The sequence below is a fragment of the Ascaphus truei genome, chromosome 18 (genome assembly GCF_040206685.1).
Source record: "Ascaphus truei isolate aAscTru1 chromosome 18, aAscTru1.hap1, whole genome shotgun sequence".
In the NCBI taxonomy this organism is placed as follows: domain Eukaryota; kingdom Metazoa; phylum Chordata; class Amphibia; order Anura; family Ascaphidae; genus Ascaphus; species Ascaphus truei.
Genome location: NC_134500.1, coordinates 26,568,212 through 26,583,694, shown reverse-complemented (window position 1 = coordinate 26,583,694; position 15,483 = coordinate 26,568,212).

Here is a 15,483-nt window from a genome sequence, read left to right as displayed (position 1 = left end):
AAAGGCTTAAAATTTGCCCCCACGACCAGTCCCAATAATTTTAGGCTTTTTATTGATGCCCAAAGGTTTCTGAGGAAACTTACAATGAAAAGTTTTACCTCAGGAAATTAATGTTGATATAGACCTAGGGGTTTTACTATAAATATAATTTAGTTAACATGCTTATTTTTGGGGATGGGATATTTTTATATTCAGTACTATGACGTCGGGGGTGCCACGGATGCGGCACACGATGGGAGGCGCAGTCGGGCGTGGGAGCTGTGAGAGCGCGACTGACCGCTCAGAGATAATATCTGCCATACCCTGCCTTTTGGTCTTTTACTCTGTGTAAACCTCCATTTGTATGTTTGTGCGATAAATGTTTTAGGTTGATCTGCACCATGGCTCTGTTTCTCTGCCTTTGAGATCTATAGAACTACATGCACCGTACCATCCAGAGACAAGATGGCCACTGTTTGGGTTTCTGCTATTTATTCTTGCTCCATTGTGAGTAGGAAATGTATAGGTTTTTTACACACATTTTGCCCCGTTTTGCAATGTTGCGCTATGTAATTTTTTCTTTTACATGGCCTTTCCACCGCTCCCCTGTGGTCTGGAGAACAAGTTTTAATACAGTAAATGTAAGGTTAAACAGGCAACTTACAAATGAAATGGGGATAAATTAGGAGAATCATTGATGGAGAAGGATTTAGGAGTGCCTGCAGACAGCGGGCGTTGGTCCCAGTGATCACGACCGCGTTTACGGTTCCGTGCGTGGAGCGAACAAAAACAGCCCTCTATGGGGCCGGCCCCAGTCAGTGCGTGCGCACGCATGCGCAAAGCGCAATGGCGCAACCACATTTCCAAAAGACAAGAAATGTGTCTTTTGGTGCGGCGGTCGAGCGATGGGTACGTCATGGCGGCGGTTCAGCCAATGAGGGCGAACCAGCCTTGTGACTTCATGGCTGTGCCCCCACCACGCCCTTCCATCGCGAGCAACCAGAAGTCCACTGATCGCTGCAGAAACAATTGGACACGCCACGAGGCACGCCAACGCGCGCGTGCATTGACTGGAATCATAGCCTTAGCAATAGTGCCCAAAGTCATGCAGTAGCTGCGAAGGCAAGCAAGATCTTATCTTGCATTAAACAGGCAATGGATGGAAGGGAAGTAAACATAATTATGCCCCTTTATAAAGAATTAGTAAGGCCGCACCTTGAATATGGAGTACAATTTTGGGCACCACTCCTTAGAAAAGACATTATGGGACTAGAGAGAGTGCAGAGAAGAGCCACCAAATTAATAAAAGGGGTGGGTAATCTGATTTATGAGGAGAGGCTAGCTAAACTAGATTTGTTTAGTTTAGTAAGAGATGTCTAAGAGGGGATATGATGATTATATACAGATATATTCGGGGACAATATAAGGAGCTTTCAAAAGAACTATTCATCCCACGGGCAGTACTAAGGACTCGGGGCCATCCCTTAAGGTTGGAGGAAAGGAGATTTCACCAGCAACAAAGGAAAGGGTTCTTTACAGTAAGGGCAGTTAAAATGTGGGATTCATTACCCATGAAGACTCTGATGGCAGATACAATAGATATCTTAAAAAAAAGGTTGGACATCTTTTGCAAAGGCTTTTGATACCGTTGATCATATTATCTTGTTAAAGAAACTCCAGTGCTCTGGAATAGGGAACATGTTTTAAACTGGTTTCACTCCTACCTATCGGGTAGATCCCAATATGTGTCTATCTCGGGCTCTAACTGCAACCTCTTGGATGTCACCTAAGGGGTCCCGCAAGGCTCTGTTCTCGGGCCCCTACACATTTTAGTCTTCATTAATGATCTTCCTACAGCTTGTAAGGGAGTTTCAATGCATATGTATGCGTATAACACAATCTTATATGAACACAGCACTAGCCTCTCTGACCTTGGACACGTACTTCAATCTGACTTTTTCAAGACTTGAATTCTGAATTTCCCAAAAAAAAACGCTTTTTAAACACTGACAAGACTGTGACAATGGTATTTGGGGAAGTAAGGCAACATTTGTAAAGCTACAAGTGACAGAGCTACAGATCAGAACCAACTCTAATACCATCCTAGCCCCTGTCACTTGTTTTAAATATCTGGTGTGAAAGCGTGTAAAAAATAATAGAATTAGGGTTCATTCCGAATAATCAAATGAGTCTTTATTGCATACGAGTGTACACAAGGAGAGGAGGCTGAGAAAAATCTCCTGTGACCAGAGTTGCAAGTAACAGTATCTTTTATGCACTGCTACAAAGTGATACGCCCCTTCAGAAGGGGTTGGCCTAGAAGTTACAGACGCTTAACCAAAATTACAATGAAAAACGTATGCATACTAATTTCTAATACGTTTATACATTGTGACCTGTACTCTATATATTTTTGCTCATGCTTGGGGGTAGTATTTCCTGGCAAACCAATTATCACATTCCTAAGTTAGGGTTGCTAATTAGACGCAAGGAAAGCGAGAAGCAATTTCTTATCTTTGTTTTTTCAACTTAAATTTTTATTGACAATTTTCCATTGGGATACAGAAGTTAAAATAGGTACTGTGGCGGTGTTATATAGCAGAAACCATAATAGATATTCCAGGTACGCATATCCAAATATAATGATTATCCGTATTGCTGAAGGCCTCCTTAACATCTCGTAATATCTCTGTGGTTAAATAATATTGGACGAACATAATGGACAAAATTGGACAAACACAATAGACCAAACAATACAAGGGGAAATGAGGAAGGGGGGGGGGGGGGTTACCAGTATCAGTATAGGTCTAAGTTTATTTTACACTAGCTGATGTATCCGGCGTTGCCCGGGATGTAATTTTCCCGCTCCCCATCCCTCTCTCTCTCCATTCCCCCTCTCTCTCCCCCTTCCCCGTCTCTCTCCATTCTCCCTCTCTCTCCCCCTTCCCCCTCTCTCTCCCCCTTCCCCCTCTCTCTCTCCATTCCCCCTCTCTCTCCCCCTTCCCCTTTCTCCCTCCCCGTCTGTTTCTTCCCCGTTCACAGCAAACCATGGGTCCCAGATCTGGGAGAACTTGTCGCAGCTCTCCCTAAGGTAAGCTGTGAGTTTCTCCATTGTAGCAATATGCCATATTCTGCATTTTACCATTGCCAGAGAGGGGGGGGGGGGGTTCCTGTTTGTTCCAGGACACCGCCACACAGCATCTTGTGCCGGACATGATATGGGATATTAGTTTGGATGAGGCTCTAGACGTGTCTTGAACTGGTCTACCTAGTAGAGCAGACCACGGGTCAGGTCTCAGGTCCGTGTTCAGAAGTCTATTGATAAACAGGTAAACCTGTCTCCATAGGGGGACTAGTTTTGGGCAGTTCCACCAGATATGTGACATTGAGCCATTTTGTCCACACCCTGTAAAACAGGCCGGTGAATGGCCGTTGTATATTGCCTGGGGTCTGACTGGAGCCATAAACCAGCAAAATAATAGTTTATAAGAGTTCTCTTTAACCACAGCGCAGATCGAACTTTCTGCCGCAGCCTCCCAGATGTCAGCCCAATCCTCCTCATCCAAGACCTCCCCGAGCTCCTCCTCCCATTTTAGCATGTGAAAATATTTGTTATCTGTCCCCGAGATAATTAGGGGATAATATATGGCAGGAGTCAGGGCCCCTTCTCTTGGGATCTGAACATAAATAAAGATTCAAAGTAGGTGCGTGTCAGGGGATTGTTCACTTTGTGGAACTGAGTGACAAAATGTTTCATCTGTATATACCTGAATATCTCCTATAAAGATAATTTCTTATCTTTTTAGCTCCCAATTACTTTTGGCAAACATTGACTTCTAAAGTAGGAGTACCTGTATAGAGAAGCACTTTCTTATCTTAACTGGAGGTTTTGCAGCTGCAGGCCGGTTCTAGGGAGAGAAAGACCATGGGAGACCGGGTCGGCTGCAGAAATTGGAATCACTGAAAGCAAAAACTCACACATACATCTTTCATACCATATAAAAACAAAATGGAGGACAGGCAGAGACAAACAAAATGGAGCTCTGTTACCCTCGACCTCTGGCTTCGGACCCTACTACGGCACCTTCTCTACACCCGGATCTGGCAAGTACATTACCTACCCTGGTACCCCTGGCCTTGACCACGCTACCAAATCCACACTCCGGGCACGCTCTCACTATTGTGGGTGCGTGGATACTCACTCTCCACCTCAGTTTTGTGAGTTGGACTGAGGCCCCAGTACCTCCGCTGCACGCGCGCCTGCGAGACTGGTGGCGCGTGCAGCTGATTCCCCGGTCTGCAGTAAGCTGCAGGAAGAGAGACCGGGGGGGGGGGGGGGCGTGACGGGGGAGTGACGGGGCGTGGCCATGACATCACCCGGCAGGTTCGTCCTCATTGGCTGAACCGCTGGGGGGCGTGGCTTAGCGCTCCGTCGCGAGTCCTGCTCTCAATAAGCAACGCTCGCCACAGCGCTACGGCCTCTCCTCACAGAGGGCCCGGCGCCATTGAGGGGAGGGCTCTCATCCCTGCAGCGTCCGCCACAGCGGGCACTGCAGTATCCAGCGGGGACCAGGCCTTAGTCTGGTCTGCGGGCAGAACAGCGTGACAGCATATGGTTTGACTCCTATTTAACATTCGGGATGCACATTGATACCCTGACATCCAAGACCTATGCCAAACTAGGGGCACTTTATAGGAACAAATCCTCCCTAAGTCTCCTGGTCAGAAAGCGTATCGCACAGCAGATGTTAATGCCAATTATAGACTATGGGGGCATAGTAAATGGCTCGGGTGCGCAAACTATTTTGTTTACGCTCCCCTGCCTGCTCTTCCCCCCTGCTTGGGAGCCAACCTCCTTAACTTTTCTCTGGCATCGGCGGCGTCATTCAACGTCAAATGTCATTTGACTTTGCGTTGTCATGGCCAAGCGTCGCCAGAAGCCGCCGGAGAGAAGGTAGGAGACATACAGAGTCCTTGCGTGCTCCCCCGGCATTTTATTTAAATGTTTTGAGGAAGAGTGCGGGGCCTTTGTAAGCGCTGCGTCCTCCTCCCAAATAATGTTGCGCCATCAAGATGGCACACCCCTGGTATATGGTATGGTACAGTACAGCACCCCTAACTCACCTTAGCAAACTTGACACCCTCTACAACTTAATATGACGCTTTATCCTCAATGCAACTATAACACACATCACTGCGATATGCTCAAAGAACTAGATTGGTCATCACTAGAGTCTAGGCGCAAAGTTCACCTTTCCTGTCTTGCCTTTAAATTTTTCATGGGCAAGCTACCCAGCTTGTTGGAAAAGGTACCCGGGCGCTATTTCTCTGTGGCTTGATACAAATATGGAGATGTCAAAAGAAGGGGGTATGATACTGCCTGATAATGGTATTCGTTTGATGTCCTTCTGTGACTCGAAACCCCAGCAGGATCTACCCAGAAGCTACCCAGCTACCTGAACAAGCTCCTCACCCCTACCACTTGCAGCACTTATCACCTGAGATCAGACTCCAAAAGACTGTTCATGGTCCCAAGGCTCAACAAAGTATCTGGACGTTCCTAGTTCTCCTACCGTGCACCCCAAAACTCGAACAACCTAGCAGAGACTCTCACATCCACCACCAGTCTAAGTTCTTTCAAGACTTCAGCTCTCACATTTGAATCTTTCTGTAACTTACATACGTCCATAATCATATTGTCTCTAACTGTCAATGAAATGTCTGTGAATATAATGTATAACCTCTGTTCATTTAATGTAACCATGTATCTGTCATCACAACTCTGTACTCAGGACATACTTTAAAATGAGAGGTAACTCTGAATGTATTACATCCTGGTAACACATTTTATAAATAAGTACATATTGGTACTAGGAGGGACTGACCCCTTAACCATGTCACTGCCATTAGTACACTTTGCTCCTAGGAGGGATGACCCCGTAACCCCGTCACTGCCATTAGTACACTTTGACCCTTAGGAGGGGCAGACTCCATTAACCCTGTCACTGCCATTAGTACACTTTGCCCCTAGGAGGGACTGACCCCTTAACAATGTCACTGCCATTAGTACACTTTGCTCCTCGGAGGGACTGACCCCTTAACCCCATCACTGCCTTTAGTACACTTTGCTCCTAGGAAGGACAGACCCCATTAACCCTGTCACTGCCATTAGTACACTTTGCCCCTAGGAGAGACTGCTGACCCCTTAACCCTGTCACTGCCATTAGTACACTTTGCTCCTAGGAGGGACTGACCCCTTAACCCTGTCACTGCCATTAGTACACTTTGCTTCTAGGAGGGACTGACCCCTTACCCTGTCACTGCCATTAGTACACTTTGCTTCTAGGAGGGACTGACCCCTTACCTTGTCACTGCCATTAGTACACTTTGCCCCTAGGAGGAACTGACCCCTGAACCTTGTCACTGCCATTAGTACACTTTGCCCCTAGGAGGGACTGACCCATTGAAAATACTCTAAAACATGATTAAAATAAAGTCAGTGAAGTAATGACTGTGTAACATAAAACAAGAAAACCAATCTTCCTTTAACACTTTGAATGCTGCGGGTGTTTGTACCCGTGTCCCGAAGAAATAGTAATGATTTCTGTGCAAGTCATGTTTACGTCCCAATAACCATCATAGTCTTCATTTAAATCTAGACAAGACCTATACAGTATTCGTTTTTGTTGGCAGATGATGTAATATTAGTATTGCCTGTTTCATGTTATTTTCTGTCATATTATAAACATTTCAGTCCAAATCATTAAAAATGCATCTATTTTTTAAATAAAGTGGTGATTATGAACGTGTATAAATCACCCATTCGATTCCCACGGAGACCATCTATATAAAGCTACCAGAACATACTAAGCACGCCGCTATAGGATAAAGATATAGAGATGTAACAAACCTTATAGTTTTCGGCACAATGTCCTGGAGAAATAACACTGCGCAGGGGAGCGGGGGTTCTGATCCGGAGATATGGACCCGCACGGCAGGCACCGTCTTCGTAGCCGTGGATCTTCGTTGTTTCGGCCGCGACTCCGGAGTTGGCGAGTCTCTTTATATCTGAGTCCTGAATTCGGCACGGTGTAAAAATGACATCAAATGTAGGGTGACCCAATATGTCCCGGCACAAACCGGGACAAATGTCTTGCATGCGCAGTCACGCTCGCGACTGCGCATGTGTGAAGGGCGAGTGCCGACTGCGCATGGGCGATGAACACTTGCCGGTCGCTTATGCGCATGCGTTATCGGAGGATGCCGATTGCGCATGCGCAGCCGGCGCCGACAGGAAACCGGGACAGAGGCCCAACAAGTCTGGACGTCTGTTCACCCTAATCAAATGGGACATTTTATTATTGCATATATTTTGTAAACTATATATTTTTTTGGAGGCGGGGTGTCTCTGAGTTATTATAACTTTGCAGGAACTTCGCGGCGGCTGCCATTTTAAATCCCCCCACCCTTAAAATTGAAAGAGGGGATCTCGCCACTTCCACAACCTGAGAAATCTTCCCAGAGTTATTACACCCAACTCCCTGCCCCACTCCCTGCCATAAACAGACATGTATGAGCTACAGGAAAGACAGTGAGAGAGGGAGGGATTCTGGGATCTCACAGGGGGACTCCCTGAACCCATATCTAAAGGCTAATATCCCCTTCTTTTAGTTTCCAAAAGGTGGTACCCACTGCAATTGTTCAATATTTTATTTTAAAGGTTTTTATTTTTCACATTACGGGGTCTGTTTTCACCCCTATTTTTTCCCTTCTCACTGATTTTTTCAAACTGTATTTTATTCTGAAAAAGTTATTATTATTATAGAATAGTTATATATTTTTAAGGGCTATGCACCACGTAAGGGGTTATAAAGAAAGAGGCATTGTACGTTTTTTTTTTAATACAATAGTGGTACTGTGGTTGGGAAATAAATTAGGACAGGAACTAACATCAATCAAATATTTACGACTCTCTTAGTCGGAATGATTACAGTACCATCTGCCTGTCACTGTCTCTCCATCTCCTTATCTCTTCATCAAAGGCTGGAGGGTCAGTCCCTCCTAGGGGCAAAGTGTACTAATGGCAGTGACAGGGTTAAGGGGTCAGTCCCTCCTAGGAGCAAAGTGTACTAATGGCAGTAACATGTGTAAGGGATCAGTCCCTCCTAGGGTGTACAGTATTGAACCAGACTGTCCAGTATTTGGACTCTCTGTCCAGTAAAAAATGAGAGGTAATACTGGACATGTATGTGTCCAGTATTACCTCTCTAGACAGGGTGACTTGACCGGCTTGGGGGGGCTGTGGGATTTTCTTGAGCAGGGAGAGAGCAGGGCTGTTGCTAGGGAGCTAGGCAGCCGCTGGATAATGCAGCCAATGAGGAGGAGGTGTCAGGAGCCTGGGAGTGGGGCCAAGGAGAGAAGGAAACAGCATGGAGTGGAGAGAGGTGAGAGGGGTGTGTGTGTCTATGTGTTTCTGTGTCTTGAGCGCGTCGCACCTTTCACCATTATGTCCAGTATTTTGTAGAAGCCACCTGGCAACCCTAGTCCCTCCTAGGGCCAAAGTACTAATGGCAGTGACATGGTTAAGGGGTCAGTCCCTCCTAGGGCCAAAGTACTAATGGCAGTGACATGGTTAAGGGGTCAGTCCCTCCTAGGGCCAAAGTACTAATGGCAGTGACATGGTTAAGGGGTCGGTCCCTCCTAGGGCCAAAGTACTAATGGCAGTGACATGGTTAAGGGGTCAGTCCCTCCTAGGGCCAAAGTACTAATGGCAGTGACATGGTTAAGGGGTCAGTCCCTCCTAGGGCCAAAGTACTAATGGCAGTGACATGGTTAAAAGGTCAGTCCCTGCTAGGGCCAAAGTGTACTAATGGCAGTGACAGGGTTAAGGGGTAATATCTTGGGCCCGGTGCCGGAGCCCGTCACAACTTCTGCTGTCGACATCTCACGGCAGATAGGGCCCCTGGATATCTTCTCCTTCCTTTGTCCAATGAACAGTCAGGGCCCCCTCCCCGTGCAGTATCGTGCTATAATGGCTTTTTATCCCACTTAAAAGCACTTATCACTGCTTTGTGAATCTCACAGCAGGAAGTATCACGCTATAAAGGCATTTATCTCACTTAAGAGCACTTATCACTGCTTAGTGAATCTCACAGCAGGAAGTATCACGCTATAAAGGCATTTATCTCACTTAAGAGCACTTATCACTGCTTAGTGAATCGGCCCCAAAAGGGGGTAGAGAGAAGACATCCTTGTGAAGAACGCAAGAGTCGGGATGGTGCGTAACGAGAAATTAGGGCTGAGATGTAAGGAGGGGCAGAAGAGTGTAAAGCTTTAAAAGTGAGGAGAAGAATGGAGTGTGAGATGCGGGATTTGATCGGAAGCCAGGAGAGGGATTTCATGAGGGGAGATGCTGAGACAGATCTAGGAAAGATTAGAGCGATTCTGGCAGCAGCGTTTAGGATAGATTGTAAGGGAGACAGGTGAGAGGCAGGAAGGCCGGGACAGCAGGAGGTTACAGTAATCGAGATGGGAGAGAATGAGGGCCTGAGTCAGTTTGAGCAACCGAGCAACAGAGGAAAGGGCGTATCTTAGTTATATTGCGGAGGAAAAAGCGACAGGTTTTAGAGACGTTTTGAATGTGAGGGGCGAATGTGAGAGAGGCGTCGAGTGTGACCCCTAGGCAGCGTGCTTGGGCTACTGGGTGTATGATAGTACTTCCAATAGTAATGTGGAAGGGGGTAGTGGAGCCAGGTTTGGGATGAAACACGAGGAGCTCTGTTTTTGACATGAGTTTAAGTCGGCGGAGGGCCATCCAGGATGATATCGCAGAGAGACATTCAGAAACTTTGGTCTGTACAGCAGAGAGAGTGTGTACAGAGAAAAGAGAAGAGGTCCCAGGACAGAGCCCTGAGGTACCCCCACAGAGAGATTAATAGAGGAGGAGGTGTTAGGAGACGAGACACTGAAAGTAGGAGGGGAGAGGTAGGATGAGATCTAGGATAGAGCTTTGTTCCGAATAACAAGAGTATGGAGAATGTGAAGGAGAAGAGGGTGGTCCAGGTCTCCGTTATAGCAAATAAATAAAAATGTCATATAGTCTCTGTAATGTGGACATAATGTGTGTTTGTATCCCCCCCTGTATACAGACATGATGCGTGTTTGTATCCCCTCTGTATACAGACATGATGCGTGTTTGTACCCCCCCCGTATACAAACATGATGCGTGTTTGTATCCCCCCTGTATACAGACATGATGAGTGTATGTATCCCCCTGTATACAGACATGATGCGTGTTTGTATCCCCCCTGTATACAGACATGATGCGTGTTTGTATCCCCCCTGTATACAGACATGATGCTTGGTTGTATCCCCCCTGCATACAGACCTGATGTGTGTATGTATCCCCCCCTGTACACAGACATGATATGTGTATGTATCCCCCCAGTATACAGACATGATGCGTGTATGTATCCCCCTGTATACAGACATGATGCGTGTTTGTATCCCCCCTGTATACAGACATGATGCGTGTATGTATCCCCCCTGTATACAGACATGATGCGTGTTTGTATCCCCCCCTGTACACAGACATGATATGTGTATGTATCCCCCCTGTATACAGACATGATGCGTGTATGTATCCCTCCTGTATACAGACATTATGCGTGTTTGTATCCCCCCTGTATACAGAGATGATGCGTGTATGTATCCCCCCTGTATACAGACATGATGCGTGTTTGTATCCCCCCTGTATACAGACATGATGCGTGTTTGTATCCCCCTGTATACAGACATGATGCATGTTTGTATCCCCCCTGTATACAGACATGATGTGTGTTTGTATCCCCCCCTGTATACAGACATGATGTCTGTATGTATCCCCCCCTGTACACAGACATGATTGTGTATGTATCCCCCCCTGTATACAGACATGAGTGTATGTATCCCCCCCTGTATTCAGACATGATGCGTGTATGTATCTCCCCTGCATACAGACACGTACTTCTCCCCTAACAGGTCACAGTGCGACGGTCGGAGACTGTCACTAAGAATTTCAGCCGCTCTTATGTTTTTGTTTTGGACCTCCATTAAAAAAAAAAAAAAAAAAAAAAATGATATTTGTGATGAGGGAGTCGAACATCATTATTATCAGCTCCCAAAATTCGTACATGTATGTGTGTGTATATATATATATATACACACATACACTTCAGTGGACTATTTGGACTAACAATTTCAAGAGTTCTCCTCTTCCTCAGGTCAGCTGACCTGAGGAAGAGAGGAAAGTTTGTCTTATTATATCAAATCAATTGTTAGTCCAAAAAAAAAAAGTTATCACCTAACACTGAAGTATTAATTTATTCTGCATTATCGCAACTGGACTAACGCGGCTATTTCCGTATGTATATATGTATACAACACAAAGAATCCTGATAAGGACTCCTTTTCCTAAATGTCACTTTTATGTCTGAAGCGCTTCTTCCCATCACGTGTTATTTGTATTATTTGTTATTTATATGATTGTCACGTGTATTACTGCTGTGAAGCGCTATGTACATTAATTGCGCTATATAAATAAAGACATACATACAGATAGTATACGTGTGCCATCTTGTGCAGATGTGTGCTTACTGCATGGACACAAGGAGCCTGGAAATAACATAAAGAATCCCGATATACAGTAATGAATGATTTATATTACTATGTAACTGTATGTGTGTTACTGTAAGGCAGCCTGTCCCTGGCTGGGAACATGACTGATGAGGATCCTCTCCCCACCCCACCCTCTGAGCTCCTCTCCCTCCCTCCCCCCACCCTCTGAGCTCCTCTACCTCCCTCCCTCCCCCACCCCACCCTCTGAGCTCCTCTCCCTCCCTCCCCCCACCCTCTGAGCTCCTCTCCCTCCCTCCCCCCACCCTCTGAGCTCCTCTCCCTCCCTCCCCCACCCCACCCTCTGAGCTCCTCTCCCTCCCTCCCCCACCCCACCCTCTGAGCTCCTCCCCCACCCACCCTCTGAGCTCCTCTCCCTCCCTCCCCCACCCCACCCTCTGAGCTCCTCCCCCTCCCTCCCCCACCACCCTCTGAGCTCCTCCCCCTCCCTCCCCCTCCCTCCCCCACCCTCTGAGCTCCTCCCCCTCCCTCCCCCACCCCACCCTCTGAGCTCCTCCCCCTCCCTCCCCCACCCCACCCTCTGAGCTCCTCCCCCTCCCTCCCACCCTCTGAGCTCCTCCCCCTCCCTCCCCCATCCCACCCTCTGAGCTCCTCCCCCTCCCTCCCCCACCCCACCCTCTGAGCTCCTCCCCCTCCCTCCCCCACCCCACCCTCTGAGCTCCTCTCCCTCCCCCACCCCACCCTCTGAGCTCCTCTCCCTCCCCCACCCCACCCTCTGAGCTCCTCTCCCTCCCCCACCCCCACCCCCACCCCACCCTCTGAGCTCCTCTCCCTCCCCCACCCCCACCCCACCCTCTGAGCTCCTCTCCCTCCCCCACCCTCTGAGCTCCTCTCCCTCCCCCACCCTCTGAGCTCCTCTCCCTCCCCCACCCCCACCCCACCCCACCCTCTGAGCTCCTCTCCCTGACACTGATTATTGCTGCTGTGGTTAGGACCTCCTGCAGTGCAGCTGTGTCTGCCCTCACCTGTTTCTCATTAACAGCGCCTCTTGCAGACAGGGGGATAAATAGCAGCGTGGTGGGACCCGCTTTCACTATCGGTCAGTGGTGGGGGGTAGAAGAGGTGAGCGCTTTCCTGATGTTGTCATCTGTCTGGGAATATTTTCTTACAACAAACTGAATGTTCGTGATGCCTGAAAAGTCCCCCCCCCCCCATGTGTGTCAGGGTCATTCTTCCCCCCCATGTGTGTCAGGGTCATTCTTCCCCCCCCCCCATGTGTGTCAGGGTCATTCTTCCCCCCCTGATGTGTGTCAGGGTCATTCTCCCCCCCCCATCTGTGTGTCGGGGTCATTCTCCCCCCCCCATGTGTGTCAGGGTCATTCTACCCCCCCCCCACCCATGTGTGTCAGGGTCATTCTTCCCCCCCCATGTGTGTCAGGGTCATTCTTCCCCCCCCCCCATGTGTGTGTCAGGGTCATTCTCCCCCCCCCCATGTGTGTCAGGGTCATTCTTTCCCCCCCCCCTATTTGTGTCAGGGTCATTCTTCCCCCCCCCCCCCATGTGTGTCAGGGTCATTCTTCCCCCCCCCCATGTGTGTCAGGGTCATTCTTCCCCCCCCCCCATGTGTGTCAGGGTCATTCTTCCCCCCCCATGTGTGTCAGGGTCATTCTTTCCCCCCCCCCCCCATGTGTGTCAGGGTCATTCTCCCCCCCCCCCCATGTGTGTCAGGGTCATTCTTCCCCCCCCCCCATGTGTGTCAGGGTCATTCTCCCCCCCCCCCCATGTGTGTCAGGGTCATTCTCCCCCCCCCCCATGTGTGTCTGGGTCATTCTTCCTCCCCCCCCGTGTGTCAGGGTCATTCTCCCCCCCCCCGTGTGTCAGGGTCATTCTCCCCCCCCCCCCCCCCGTGTGTCAGGGTCATTCTCCCCCCCCCCCCCCCGTGTGTCAGGGTCATTCTCCCCCCCCCCCCCCCGTGTGTCAGGGTCATTCTCCCCCCCCCGTGTGTCAGGGTCATTCTCCCCCCCGTGTGTCAGGGTCATTCTCCCCCCCCGTGTGTCAGGGTCATTCTCCCTCCCCCCGTGTGTCAGGGTCATTCTCCCCCCCCCCCGTGTGTTAGGGTCATTCTCCCCCCCCGTGTGTCAGGGTCATTCTCCCCCCCGTGTGTTAGGGTCATTCTCCCCCCCCCCCGTGTGTGCCAGGGTCATTCTCCCCCCCCCCCCATGTGTGCCAGGGTCATTCTTCCCCCCTCCTCCCCCCCCCCATGTGCGTCAGGGTCATTCTTCCCCTCCTCCCCCCCCCCCCCCCATGTGCGTCAGGGTCATTCTTCCCCCCCTCCTCCCCCCCCATGTGCGTCAGGGTCATTCTTCCCCCCCTCCTCCCCCCCCCATGTGCGTCAGGGTCATTCTTCCCCCCCTCCCCCCCCCCCATGTGTGTCAGGGTCATTCTTCCCCCCCCCCCCCCATGTGTGTCAGGGTCATTCTTCCCCCCCCCCCCCATGTGTGTCAGGGTCATTCTTCCCCCCCCCCCCATGTGTGTCAGGGTCATTCTTCCCCCCCCCCCATGTGTGTCAGGGTCATTCTTCCCCCCCCCATGTGTGTTAGGGTCATTCTCCCCCCCCCCCCCCCCATGTGTGTCTGGGTCATTCTCCCCCCCCCCCCCCCCCATGTGTGTCTGGGTCATTCTCCCCCCCCCCCCCCCCCATGTGTGTCTGGGTCATTCTTCCCCCCCCCCATGTGTGTCTGGGTCATTCTTCCTCCCCCCCCCCCATGTGTGTGGGTCATTCTTCCTCCCCCCCCCCATGTGTGTCTGGGTCATTCTTCCTCCCCCCCCCCATGTGTGTCTGGGTCATTCTTCCTCCCCCCCCGTGTGTCAGGGTCATTCTCCCCCCCCCCCCGTGTGTCAGGGTCATTATCCCCCCCCCCCCCGTGTGTCAGGGTCATTCTCCCCCCCCCCCCCGTGTGTCAGGGTCATTCTCCCCCCCCCCGTGTGTCAGGGTCATTCTCCCCCCCCCCCGTGTGTCAGGGTCATTCTCCCCCCCCCCCCCGTGTGTCAGGGTCATTCTCCCCCCCCCCGTGTGTCAGGGTCATTCTCCCCCCCCCGTGTGTCAGGGTCATTCTCCCCCCCCCCCCCCCCCCGTGTGTCAGGGTCATTCTCCCCCCCCCCCCCCGTGTGGTCAGGGTCATTCTCCCCCCCCCCCGTGTGTCAGGGTCATTCTCCCCCCCCCCCGTGTGTCAGGGTCATTCTCCCCCCCCCCGTGTGTCAGGGTCATTCTCCCCCCCCCCGTGTGTCAGGGTCATTCTCCCCCCCCCCGTGTGTCAGGGTCATTCTCCCCCCCCCCCGTGTGTCAGGGTCATTCTCCCCCCCCCCCCTGTGTGTCAGGGTCATTCTCCCCCCCCCCCGTGTGTCAGGGTCATTCTCCCCCCCCCCCGTGTGTCAGGGTCATTCTCCCCCCCCCCCCGTGTGTCAGGGTCATTCTCCCCCCCCCCCGTGTGTTAGGGTCATTCTCCCCCCCCCCCCGTGTGTCAGGGTCATTCTCCCCCCCCCCGTGTGTCAGGGTCATTCTCCCCCCCCCCATGTGTGCCAGGGTCATTCTTCCCCCCTCCTCCCCCCCCATGTGCGTCAGGGTCATTCTTCCCCCGTCTTCCCCCCTCCTCCCCCCCCCATGTGCGTCAGGGTCATTCTTCCCCCCCTCCCCCCCCCCCATGTGTCAGGGTCATTCTCCCCCCCCCCCCGTGTGTCAGGGTCATTCTCCCCCCCCCCCCCCCGTGTGTCAGGGTCATTCTCCCCCCCCCCCATGTGTGCCAGGGTCATTCTTCCCCCCTCCTCCCCCCCCATGTGCGTCAGGGTCATTCTTCCCCCCTCTTCCCCCCTCCTCCCCCCCCCATGTGCGTC